Genomic DNA, 12,412 nt, shown 5'->3' with positions numbered 1-12,412 from the left:
TGTTTGAGGTTGAAAGAAATACAAGAATCAAATGAGAAGGAGAAAAGAAATGAAAAGAAAAGAAGAAAATTGGGAAAAAGAGAAAGAAAAGAAAAACAAGACAGAGTTGGAAAGAAGACTAGAAAAACTAAAAGATAAAAGTATCTCAGGTCTTTTTTATATATATATATATATATATATATATATATATATATATATATATATATATATATAAATATAAATTTTAATAATAATATGTAAATATGAAGTGAAGTGAAGTGATTAAGTGTGGTGACCCATACTCAGAATTTGTGCTCTGCATTTAACCCATCCAAGTGTACACACACACACACACACACACCCGGAGCAGTGGGCAGCCTTTTTTTGCTGCGGCGCCCGGGGAGCAGTTGGGCGTTCGGTGCCTTGCTCAAGGGTCTCACCTTAGTCGTGGTATTGAGGGTGGAAGAGAGCGCTGGTCATTCACTCCCCCCACCTACAATCCCTACCAGACATGAGACTCGAACCCACAACCTTCAGGTTCACCTTCGGGTTACAAGTCCAACTCTCTATCCATTAGGCCCCGACTGCCCCCTGCGTGTAGTGTGCTGGACCGGGATGCAGTCACACAAAGACCACACACAGAATGAGATCCAGCTCTGGCTTTAATCTGCAACAGGAGAACTAATCAGTGGCTCACAGGCGACAGCTTCTCCCTCTCTGGTGTACACAGAGTTGTTTGCGGGGAGAAGCATCGGTACATGCATTCATTAGCCTCTTAACAGGTAGACTGTGGCTATTACATGTCGCAAGAGGGGAAACCCCATAGGTGTTCCACTGATAGCGCTCCCTCCCAAAAACAAACACCCGAAGAGACGTTCTGCTACTTTAATGTTGCATTCTTATAACTTATGAACAATAAAAAGAACAAAATTTTTGAAGTTCATTAACTCAACCTTGTTACGAACATATAGAACATATAACAGCATAGACAGCATATTAAAAAAATATTAATACAATATAGGAAGGAAGAGACAAAGCAAATTAAATTAAGTCAATGAATTATTCATACCAGTTACATTCTTCCCCCTTGAACTTCACAAATGTCGACTATGACGGGGATAGTGTATATACTGGTGTACACAAATAGACCAACTGTTATCCAGAATATTGTGCAACAAACTAATGTTTCCCACGCACAGGGAAGGTGAGAACGGCAGGTTGATCAGGCCCACTGCAATCACCTGCAAAAGGTGCCTTAAACACCATTTGGGACAACATGTGCTGAGACTCACTGACTCACAGATGCTTAACTCTACAACTTAAATGGGAAAAAACAATAGGCTAATACAATGCATTCTTATTTCAATAAAGATCTTACAACCCCACCAACTCGACTTAGAGTTTTGATAGATTGAGTCATGCTCTCTATCAGTCTGTTGACGGATTTCACCATCCTACCCACTCTTGTACGAACTCCCATGTCCCCTTGAGCAGGAGGTGGCTCGATAACTGCAACAGGTGAAACACAACGGTCTTCATGGAGAACGATCTCAGAAAATGAACTGCGAGAATCACAACTCAGTCCTTCATCTGGACTGCCTACATTGCTGTTCTCCCTGGTACAATCATCCTTTGACAGTAAATGTTCCTTCAGCTCTACACTTTGTAAGACGCTGCCACCTGACCTGGAGGAAGGCCAGACTCAAACTTCTCCAGACCTCTGAGCAGTATCAGTGGCAGGCTAACCGTCTTTGGCGATCTGCACCTACCTTACATCCGGGCCAACGGGTGTGGCTCTCCACTAAGAACCTGCCGCTGCGTGTGGAGTCCCGCAAGCTGACTCAACGGTTCATCGGATCCTTTCCGCATTGCAAGGAGAGTAAATTCAGTTTCCTACTGTTTATTTTTACCTAGATCTCTACGAATAAATCCCACCTTCCATATGTCTTTACTTAAGCCTGTTGTTTCTTCTCCTTTTACTCCTGCAGTCAGACCTCCCCCTCTTCCTCGAATCATTGGAGGCGAGCCTGCCTACACAGTCCATCGGATACTGGGCTCTCGTCGAGTACGAGGATCTCTTCAGTACCTGGTGGACTGGGAGGGCTATGGCCCTGAGGAACGCTCCTGGGTTCCTGCACGGGACATCCTGGACCCTGAACTAATCAGGGAATTTCATGCTCGTCAATCTGATCATCATTGATAGCACTCAATATAATGTTTTTAAATTGGTTCTTGATAGTGCCGACCTCATGCAGTTTGTTAATTTTCCAACACATAATAAGGGACATATTTTAGGTCTTGTATGCTGTTCTGGTGTTATGCCTTATAATTTTACTTCAGCTGAATTTTCTATTTCAGATCACAAGCCTATATTCTTTAATATTTCTCCTCTTTTGGCAAGAGTAAAACGTTAACACTCTGTCTCATTTCGTAATATCAAAAATATTGACCTTAATGTATTGGATGGAATAATTGATCACTCTGTAAACAAGTGCTGTTTTTCTACCTGTACATCTGATTTGGTACACTTTTATAACAACAGTCTGTCTCAAATACTTGACACTGTGGCTTCTTTGAGAACTCGCGTTGTATCTTTTGTTAACTCTTCTCCTTGGTATACTCCTGAACCTCGCCACCAAAAGGCCTCATCGACTGGAGAGACTATGCAAAAAAACTGGTTTTAAAGTTCATAAACAGATGTATTCTGAGCATCTGATTTCCTACAAGGCTGCATTGGAAAGAGCAAAATTATCGTTTTATGCAAATATCATTGCTAACGGGCAGTCTAATACAAGGACTTTGTTCAGTACTGTTAACAAATTGTTGAAACCTCACAATACTGTTTCACTTTCTCCCAGTCAATGTGTGTCTTATTCTAACTTTTTAAACTGTAAGATTGACAGTATACATCAAGAATTACTTAACTCTGTTTTAATGTCTAGTGACTATCAAAATGGACTATCAGGATGGGTCAGGCAGCGAGGAGGAGCAGAAGGGGTCAGGATCACTGGCATCTCAGAAGTAGCATGTGTTGCTCGACAGAGAGTGAGAGGGAGAGAGATCGACAGCATCCAAACATCCCAGTTCACCACAACACTCTATGCCTGTGAACCCTCCAGACCTGCCCCTGTACCTAAAAAAAAAAAAAAAAAAACTATTCACTAAAGGCTTATGACTAAACAAATATGTTTTCAGCCTAGACTTAAACACAGAGACTGCTAATATTATATGAATATAATATTCATATTATACACTATATTGGCAAAAGTGTGTGCACCCCTGACCATCACACCCATATGTCCTGAAGGGAGGAGGACAGAAAGCCTGCAGCACGACCTGCCGTGGTGCCGAGGAGGGGACTTTCGGTACGTACCCCGCTCAGGGGTACAAGAACGCTTTGGCCAAACCAGGCGCAAAGTCTAAATAGGAAGGGGCCACAGATCCCCCACTCTCCTAAGAGAGGAAATTGCCAAGAGAAAGGCAGTTTTTAACATCAGAAGACGGTCCGAAATCTCCTCAATGGGCTCAAAGGGGGGTTTGCAGAGAGCCTCTAAAACCACGGCCAGGTCCCACGAGGGGACCTGAGATTGAGCTGGAGGACTGATCCTCAGTGCACCGCGGAGGAAACGTGTCACCCAGGGGTGTCTGCCCACTGATTGGCCATCGAGAGCGGCGTGGTAGGCCGCAATAGCCGCCACGTACACCTTCAGGGTGGAGTGGGTCAGTCCCGCGGAGAGGCGGGCCTGCAAGAACTCCAGCACTGTACCAATTGGGCAGTGAACAGGGTCAAGCCGGCGGTCTCCGCACCAGGAAGTGAAAAGTTTCCACTTCAGGGCATACAGTTTCCTCGTAGAGGGAGCTCTGGACTGGAGGATGGTCTCCACAACCTCGGTTGAGAGACCGGAAGCGCGGAGTTGTGCCCCCTCAGAGGCCACACCCACAGCTTCCACAGCTCCGGGCGGGGGGGAAGATGGCCCCCCGCCTGTGAGAGGAGATCCCTCCTGATCGGAATCTCCCATGGGGAGCTGTCTAGGAGGGAAATCAGGTCCAAGAACCATACTCGGCCCGGCCAGAACGGGGCTACTAACAGTAGGCGAATTCCGTCCCGGCGCACTCTCTCCAGAACTCCCGGGAGCAGAGCGACCGGAGGAAAGGTGTACAGACACAGCCTCTGCCATGGTACAGCCGTGGCCTCCAGTCCAAGAGGAGCTGGATGAGTCAGAGAGAACCAAAGGGGACAGTGCGACGTCTCCTGCGTCGCAAACAGACCAACCTGGCCTCTGCCGAACATACGCCATATGAGCTCCACCACCTCGGGGTGGAGTCTCCATTCCCCGGGCACCGGCCCCTGCCTCGACAGGGCGTCCGCTCCCATGTTGAGATAACCAGGGATGTAGGCTGCTCTCAATGAGAGGAGGTTCCCTTGGGACCACACAAGGATCTGGCACGCCAGCCTGTAAAGGGGGCGCGAACGCAGACCTCCCTGGCGGTTGATGTAAGAGACCACCGTCGTGTTGTCGGTGTGCACCAACACGTGGCGGCCTCTTAGGTCTGGGAGAAAGTGTTTCAGAGCCAGAAACACGGCCAGCATCTCCAGGCAGTTGATGTGCCAAGTGAGATGGCGGCCGCTCCACAGACCACGGGCAGGACGGCCACTCATGACCTCTCCCCATCCGATGAGGGACGCATCCATCGCTAGCACTACGCGGCGGCCAGGAGCTCCCAGGACCGGGCCCTGAGACAAGAACCCAGGTTCTCTCCACACAGCTAAGGCACGGCGGCATCGCCGCGTGACCTTGATCATGCGGAGCGGGTTTCCTCTGTTTCAGAAAAAAACCCTGGTCTTGAGCCACCACTGTAGGGGTCTCATGTGCAGCAGGCCAAATGGTATCACGTTGGACGCAGCTGCCAATAGGCCCAGCAGTCTCTGAAACTGCTTTACAGTGAGTGACCGGCCTACTTTCGCTCTCGCGACCGCTGTGAGGACTGACTCGATCCGAGCAGGAGACAAACGTGCCTGCATCGTGGTCGAATCCCACACGAGGCCTAGATAAGAGGTTCTCTGAGCTGGAGAAAGCACGCTTTTCTCGGCGTTTAGTCTTAACCCCAGTTCCTTCATATGGGCGAGAACGACATCTCGATGCCGAGCCGCCATCTGCTCTGAATGAGCTAAAATCAACCAGTCGTCGATGTAATTCAGTATGTGGATGCCCTGGAGTCGCATAGGAGCCAGGGCAGCATCCACGCACTTTGTGAAGGTGCAGGGTGAGAGTGCTAGGCCGAAGGGAAGAACCCGATTCTGGTTAGCTTCGCCCCCGAAAGCGAACCTCAGGAACTTCCTGTGTGGGGGAAGGATGGAGATGTAGAAATACGCATCTTTTAGGTCGATCGTGACGAACCAGTCCTCGGACCTGATCTGAGACACAACCTGAGTGACCGTGAGCATCCTGAACTTCAGTCATGTGACCGAGAGGTTCAATTGCCGCAAGTCCAAAATGGGACGCAGTCCTCCCCTCTTCTTGAGAACAATGAAGTACCAGCTGTAGAACCCGGACTCTCTGTCGTGAGGAGGGACCACCTCGATGGCCTCCTTTCTCAGGAGAGTGTGTACTTCCTGCTCCAATACCAGAGCCTGCTTGGGACCGACCACAGTGGGAAGAACCCCGGAAAAACGAGGCGGAGGCGAGCCGAACTGAATTCGGTAGCCTCTTTCTACAGTACGCAGGACCCAATGAGACACATTCGGCAGAAGTTTCCATGCTGCCAGAAAGCTCACTAAGGGAATCAATCTCTCGAGACTGACCTCTGGTGCAATAGAAGCGGTTAGCTGGGTGCCCTGAGGCGGCGAACCGACAGGGGGTAAATGAACTAACCGCTGCGAAGGCCTCAGAAGAGGCCGCGAGCCTCCCAGACACGCTACGTTGCCGGGCGAGAACTGGGAGAGGTGCTCACCGGAGACCGCTGCGCCCTGAAGCACCAAAACCATCAGGGCTTCTTAGCTGCGGCCCTTCTGGACATGAGGACGGTCCTCAGATCTGCCTTAGCACCCGAAGGGCCGGGCCCAGAACGTCGTCACGACTCCTGCTCCCACCTCGGTTTTTGGGCCTCCCTGTAGGAGGGGGCCGTACACGGAGGGGGCTGCCCCCGCCCAGCAGCCCCACGAGCTAGAGAGCGACGGGGGAGGAACCGCTGGAATGCTGTCGCCTGAGCACGGGCCTGCTGGTATCTCTCGACGACAGAATCTACAGCGTCGCCAAACAGGCCCGAGGGAGCAAGCAAGGCGTCCATGAGCACGACCCTGTCCTTCTCTTTCATATCGGACAGGGTCAGCCAGAGATGCCTCTCCGCCGCCACCAGGACTGCCATAGACCGACCGATAGCACGGGCGGTCTCCTTGGTGGCGCGGAGGGACAGATCAGCGGCCCGCCTGAGCTCTGCTACCTGCTCAGACGGCATCTCCCCGTGCTCATCCAGCTCTTTAAGCAGGTCGGCCTGGTACGCCTGTAACACCGCCATGGTGTGCAGACACGCACCAGCCTGACCTGCTGCCGTGTACGCCATGCCTACCAGCGCTTAGGTGGTCCGCAGCGGCTTGGTAGGCAACGCTGGAGCCTTCAGGGATGATGCAGCAGCAGGGGACAGATAGCTTAGCTAGCGTCTGTTCAACCCTGGGCATTGCCCTGTAACCGGAGTAGTCCAGCCCCGCCACATTAGCATAATGGAAGGAAGTGGGACTGAACAATCGGGATGAAAAGGGCCTATTCCAGGACCTCGACACCTCAGTGTGGAGGTCTGGAAAAAAGGGCAGGCTCCGGGGCGGAGGTGGCGGCCTACTGCACAAAAAGCGCTCATCTAGCTTGGAGCACTGAGGCTCAGGCCGTGTCTCAGCGGGCCAGTCAATGCTCAGCTTAGCGACTGCCCGCGTAACCACCCCGAGCAGCTCCTCGTATTGAGGAGACTGTGGCTCTGGGTCGACGCTCTCCACATCGACCTCCTCGGAGGACGGTAGGCGGAGCGCCGAGTCCGCTCCCCGGGGGGAAGAAACCGCAGTGCGTGCTTCCGAACCCAGGGAGGGGACAGTGGACCTGGAGGGTGAGGAAGGAGAAAGGGACGGGCCCGTCTCCATTCCCTCCGCCAGGTCCATCTGCGAGCCCCACGAGCGCAACCGCCGCTCTGTCTCGGCAGAAGCGGGGCCGACACCACGAGGCACGCTAGTGAGGGCTCCCTTCTCAAAGAGAGCCCAACGGGAGTGGAGAGTACGCAGCGGTAAATGCTCGCAATGTAGACAGAAATAGACAAACGACAGACATAGAGCGCTTGCTGAAAACAGGAAGCTAACGTGGGGCTCGCCGCTCGGGCTTTTATACCTCCGGGTCGCTACGTCACCCCGCCCGTGACGGCTGGCCCATCCATTGGACGGATTAGACACGTGATTCAGAGCGCGGTCACGCGGGGGCGTTCCCATAGCGTTTCGTGACGCAGTGTCTCGTTCCCTCGGGGAACCATGGATACATACGTAATCTGGAGACGCTTTCCACTAGATGTTGGAGCGTGGCTGTGGGGATTTGTGTTCATTCAGCTACAAGAGCATTAATGAGGTCAGGCGCTGATGTTGAGATGTCGAGGAGGTCTGGGGTGCAGTCGGTGTTCCAGTTCATCCCAAAGGTGTTCAGTGGGGTTGAGGTCAGGGCTCTGTGCAGGACACTCGAGTTCTTCCATGCCAACCTTCACACACCATGTCTTCATGGAGCTTGCTTTGTGCCCAGGGGCATTGTCATGCTGGAACAGGTTTCAGCCTCCTAGTTCCAGTGAAGGGAAATTGTAATGCTACAGCTTACAAACACATTCTATGCAATAGTGTATTAATACTATAATATAATATTTGGAGTCAAGTTTGACATACTGTATATGTTTATGATGTGAGCTTTTTTTATTCTATAATTGAAACTAGTGTTCCCTGGATGAAGCTACTCAAGTCTAAATGAATTACTTCTTGATATATGGAAATAGATGACAGCAGTGATTCAGAAGGAATTCAATACAGACTATACACTGAGCTCTTTAGTTTTTTTTTTTTTACAAAGATATGTTGAGCATAATATGACAGCATATTAGGTTTCCTGCATCAATCAAAAAAATGCAACTCAATGCATGATGATTGTTCATTTTGTACTCAGAGTCTTTTGAATATTTATGAATGAAATAATCCTAATGGACAATTTATGACTTCTAGGAATGACCTTGTGTCAAAGTGTTCATTTCCTAATAAACTATTGACTGTATGACCTTAGTAAACACTCATTTTAAATAAACTGCTCTAATAGAACAAGTGGAGAATAAAAGAGCACTTCTCCATTCAGATGTGTGTCTTACTGCAGATGTCAGAGATGGAGGAACATCATGGAGAGCAGCAATTGTTTTGTGTAAATGTTGATTGCTGTTTATATTTTCAGTCGATACATTACATTAGTTATTTATACTTATATTACTTTGATTAAAATGATGGATAATGTCAGCTCACTACGATATGGTTCTAAAATCTCTAAAATCTTTTCCTGACATCAGTAAAATCAATAACCTGTGAAAATTATACTACAATTTAGCATTTTACATATTAATAAATAACACTGTAATTAGCACTTTGAGTTAGCTGAGGTCCCATCTTAAGATGTGTTAGTTGCTGGTGATACATCACAGCATGCTTGCTCCATCACCAACATGGGCAGGTGAGTAGCGCAGTCAACTCTTTTCAGTGGAAAGCATACTCAAAAAAAGCTGGAAGTCACTAGATGACATCATAGACTAATTGATATATTAAATAATCATTAAGATCATTGGCATATCAGATTACAAATTAGGGTTTGAAGAAGGAAATTTTTCACTTAAAACGGTATGGAGTTTTATTAGAATATAAAATAATTATCATTTATTTCTTAAATCATTTACTTTTTATAGAATGAAGTCATCTGATCACTGGGAATAATGGTGCTCGGTGATTGCTCATTGGGAATAATAGTGATCAGTGATTGGTCATTGGGAATAATAGTGATCGGTGATTGTCCACTGGGAATAATGGTGCTCGGTTATTGCTTATTGGGAATAATAGTGATCAGTGATTGGTCATTGGGAATAATGGTGATCAGTGATTGGTCACAAGTGCAATACACAGTCAGGCGTCTGAGTGAAGTGAATATTTGCTCTCAGCTCATTAATCAGCAGCTGTGATGAGAGCTGGATAGCCGTATCGAGTTCAGGACAGTCGCTAACATCTGCTCAGAAAGTCACTAGATTTGTCACTAGGCTGTTTTTTGAGTTAAAGTCTCTAAAGTGGTATGAAAAGTCTCTCAGTTGGCAACACTGTGGGTGAAAGGAGGATCCGCTTTCCCCCCTGCCGGATCTACTGCGCAGACTCTGGCTCCAGTTTTCACAAGATGGTGAGTCCCATTTCAACCCAAAACAAGACTTCAAAACCACACAGTGGGAATAAATGGCACCATGTTTTCCACTCATACAGTACACTGTACACACAGGCACTGGGGTGTAAGCTATAGCAATATTCTATCACTAAAATAATTAGCTATAACTGTCAAGTCAAGTCAAGTGGAGTTTATTGTCATTTCAGCCATATACAAGTACACAGTGAAACGAAACAACGTTTCTCCAGGACCAAGGTGCTACATAAGAAACACAGAACAACACAGAACTACGGGGACTACATAAATTACATAAATTAAACGTAAAGTGCACAAGTGCAAACATGTGCAGACAGCACAAGACAGAACAGACAGTACATAACTACGACGCCGACCAGTACACAGTCCTGTTGAAAGTGATAAAGTGACAGTAGTGCAAATATTACAGCTGAGGTAGTGTAAACAGTGTAAACATAGAAGTAGCAGCAATAATAAAACATGTGCAAAACATGTGCAGTGCATGTGCATAGAGGATGTTCCGTTGTGTGTGTATATATATGTATGTATGTATGCGTGAGTTCCTTTGGACCAGTTCAGTTGTGTGTGTATATATGTGTGTGTGTGTGTATATGTATGTGTGTGTGTGTGTGTGTGTGTGTGTTCCTTCAGTCCAGTTCTAGGTATTTAGGAGTCTGATGGCATGAGGGAAGAAACTGTTGCACATTCTGGTTGTGAGGGCCCGAATGCTTCGGTACCGTTTACCAGACGGCAGGAGTGTGAAGAATGTGTGTGAGGGGTGTGTGTGAGGGGTGTGTGAGGGGTGTGTGTGTGAGGGGTGTGTGTGGGGTGTGTGGGATCATCCACAATGCTGGTGGCTTTGCGGATGCAGCGAGAGGTGTAAATGTCTGTGATGGAGGGAAGAGAGACCCCGATGATCTTCTCAGCTGTCCTCACTATCTGCTGCAGGGTCTTGCGATCCGAACGGTGCAATTCCCAAACCAGGCAGTGATGCAGCTGCTCAGGATGCTCTCGATAGTCCCTCTGTAGAATGTGGTGAGGATGGAGGGTGGAAGATGTTCTTTCCTCAGCCTTCGCAGAAAGTACAGGCGCTGCTGGGCTTTCTTTGTTATGGAGCTGGTGTTGAGCGACCAGGTGAGGTTCTCTGCCATGTGAACACCAAGAAACTTGGTGCTCTTGACGATCTCCACGGAGGAGCCGTCGATGTTCAGTGGAGAGTGGTCATTCTGTGCTCTTCTGAAGTCAACAACCATCTCTTTAGTTTTGCCCACATTCAGAGACAGGTTGTTGGCTTTGCAGCAGTCCATTAGCCGCTGCACCTCCTCTCTGTATGCTGACTCGTCGTTCTTGCTGATGAGACCCACCACGGTCGTGTTGATGATGTGATTCGAGCTATGCATTGCTACACAGACGTGAGTCAGCAGAGTGAACAGCAATGGACTGAGCACACAGCCCTGTGGGGCCCCAGTGCTCAGTGTGGTGGTGTTGGAGATGCTGTTCCCGATCCGGACTGACTGAGGTCTCCCAGTCAGGAAGTCCAGGATCCAGTTGCAGAGGGAGGAGTTCAGGCCCAGCAGGTTCAGCTTTCCGATCAAGTGCTGAGGAATGATTGTGTTGAATGCTGAACTGAAGTGTATGAACAGCATTCTAACATAAGTGTCTTTATTGTCCAGGTGGGTGAGGGCCAGATGGAGGGTGGTGGCGATGGCATCATCTGTTGAGCGGTTGGGGCGGTAAGCGAATTGATGATGGGTGTATGTGCAACGGGACGGTAGTCATTGAGGCAGGACACTGAAGACTTCTTTGGCACGGGGACGATGGTGGTGGCCTTGAAGCAGGTCGGGACAACGGTGCTGCACAGAGAGGTGTTGAAGACGTCTGTGAAAACATCTGCCAACTGGTCTGCACATCCCCTGAGCACCCTGCCAGGAATGTTGTCTGGTTCAGCAGCCTTCCGTGGGTTGACTCTGTGTAGAGTCTTCCTCATGTCAGCCGTGGTTAGACACAGCACCTGGTCATTGGGAGAAGGGGTGGTCTTCCTCGCCGTCACGCCCTTCTGTGCCTCGAACCGAGCGTAGAAGTCGTTCAGCGCATCTGGGAGGGAGGCATCACTGGCACAGGCAGATGGTGGTGTCCTGTAGTTGGTGATGTTCTGGATGCCCTGCCACATGCGCCGGGTGTCTCTGCTGGTCTTGAAGTGGTCGTGGATTCTCTGGGCGTGTGCGCGCTTCGCCTCTCTGATGGCCCGGGACAGTTTGGCCCTTGCGGTTCTTAGGGCCGCCTTGTCGCCTGCTCTGAAGGTGGAGTCTCGAGTCCTCAGTAGCGCACGCACCTCTGCAGTCATCCACGGCTTCTGGTTGGAGCGTGAGGTGATGGTCTTGGAGGCGGTGACGTCATCAATGCACTTGCTAATATAGCTGGTCACTGATGTCGCGTATTCCTCCAAGTTGGTGAAGTCACCGTCAGTTGCCGCTTCCCTGAACATGTGCCAGTCAGTGTGTTCAAAACAGTCCTGAAGAGCAGAGATGGCTCCTGCTGGCCAGGTTTTCACCTGCTTCAGAACCGGTTTGGAGCGTCTGACTAGCGGTCTGTATGCTGGCATTAGCATAACAGAGATGTGGTCTGAGTAGCCGAGGTGGGGGCGGGGCTCCGCCCGGTACGCGCCGGGGATGTTTGCGTAAACAAGGTCCAGCACGTTTTTCCATCTCGTTGCAAAGTCCACATGCTGATGGAATTTAGGGAGCACTGACTTGAGATTTGCATGGTTGAAATCTCCGGCAACAATAAACAGTCCGTCAGGGTGAGAATTCTGCAGCTCGCTAATAGCCCCATACAGTTCACAGAGCGCCTCCTTAGCATTAGCGTTAGCACTGGGGGGAATGTAGACACCGATTATGAAAACAGTAGTGAATTCCCGTGGTAAATAAAAAGGTCTACATCTAACAGTCATAAACTCCACCAGCGATGAGCAGTAACTAGAGACTAGCACCGAGTTCTTGCAC

This window comes from Pangasianodon hypophthalmus, chromosome 23 (genome assembly GCF_027358585.1).
Source record: "Pangasianodon hypophthalmus isolate fPanHyp1 chromosome 23, fPanHyp1.pri, whole genome shotgun sequence".
NCBI lineage: Eukaryota > Metazoa > Chordata > Actinopteri > Siluriformes > Pangasiidae > Pangasianodon > Pangasianodon hypophthalmus.
This window is presented reverse-complemented; position numbering follows the sequence as displayed.